This window comes from Branchiostoma belcheri, unplaced genomic scaffold (assembly GCF_001625305.1).
Source record: "Branchiostoma belcheri isolate BF01 breed outbred unplaced genomic scaffold, Haploidv18h27 scaffold582, whole genome shotgun sequence".
NCBI lineage: Eukaryota > Metazoa > Chordata > Leptocardii > Amphioxiformes > Branchiostomatidae > Branchiostoma > Branchiostoma belcheri.
Window position 1 is genome coordinate 24,768 of NW_017804223.1, and position 1,556 is coordinate 26,323.

The window sequence follows — 1,556 nt, forward strand, 5'->3', positions numbered from 1 at the left end:
GTTTCTGCAGAGTATGCCGTTAATTACTTGCCAGAGCTGTTTGCTGTTTCTGTCTCTACAGTGTGTTTCTATTAATTATTTGCAGTGTTCTTTCTTCTTCCTCCTGTTTTCTCTAACTACCACATTTCTCAGTCGTTTGTAAATTTCGTGGTCTGATGGAAAATCAGAAGACTGCCACGCTCTTTTAGCGTCATCTCTTATGTTCATTAGATCTCTGAGGTCCTCAATCGATCCAAAGGGCCGGTGATGACCTCACAGATCTCTTTCGGACGGGGGCGTGAGTGTCTGCGACTTGTGAGAACAAGGACATGAAACAACTTAAGGCATCGTTAACATCGTCTTCATTATTTACAAGGTGCCAAGGCACTAATGCGATGTCTTATAGGAAATTAGATTGGTCAAACGTACTGTAAGAGCGTTTAAGAGTGATAGTAGGGGGTCCCTTCGGTACTTTGGTTTTACGTGTAGTGTGGACTAGGTTATGATCTGTGTAAACTAGCGGTACTGTCTGGGACTAGAGAAAGTACCAAAGAAGCAAAACCGAGCCGGCAAGTCTACGTGCCCCATACATAATTCCGTCAGCTGAAGTTTACTCACGTCTGTGATGAAAAGATCACAAGCACCATTAAGTCCTACTGTAACACAGGGCCTTGAACAACCGGTTACCGCTCTAATCTCCAAAGTGGCAAACTGGTAACTGTCTGGCAAAGGGATACTGGCCTGTCAATTTCATACTGTAGTTGCAGCAACCAAACGATCTGCTTGGAGATTATTACTGCCCTATGTGCCGAATGTTCCCCTTCAGGTGCAAAGAAAAGCTACCAAGAACACCAGATTAAGACCTTCTGGTCTTCTGGGTGTATCCATGCTCTTTGAGAGAAGCATACAGGAGGCCCCTAACCTACTCTGGTTCGCTTGTCATAGAATGTCAGAGCAGCATCTTCTCTTATATTATAGAACCTTTAATTAAAGAACTATTGTCAGTGTGGCGATCCCATATGTAACGATTACTTATTGTTTGTTATCATTATAGTTCAGTTCATGCCAAGGTATGGATGTTTATATTTTAGTTCATACCATGGTATGGCTCAAATATATGGTTTTCTTTTGCGTTTCTTATTCTGTCAGTTTGAAATATGGATTTAATTTTTTCGTGCCAAATTAAATGGCTTGGGGTTTCGCTTAAAGGTAAAATGGGAAAGTACCCAAATACAATTTTTGTAAACGTATTCAAAATTGTTTTATTTAGTTTTTTTCATTTCAGGAAAAAATGCATTTTTAATAAACTAAAATGATCTGAAATATGCTGTAGGTATACCTTAAACGCATGCCCATAGAACGTTTTTTTTACGTTTTTAACATACAATAATTACAAAATGGTGTAAAATAAGACATTTTTCTTATATTCAGACAAAAGTACTAAAACCAAATGCTTAGAAATGTTGAATGGAAGACCCTTCGACAAAATAGATTTACATATTTGTCGCAGTTTTGACCAGACAACTGTTGGTCAAATAGAGCAGTATTCGAGCAAGTATGAAGGCACAAAGAAACAA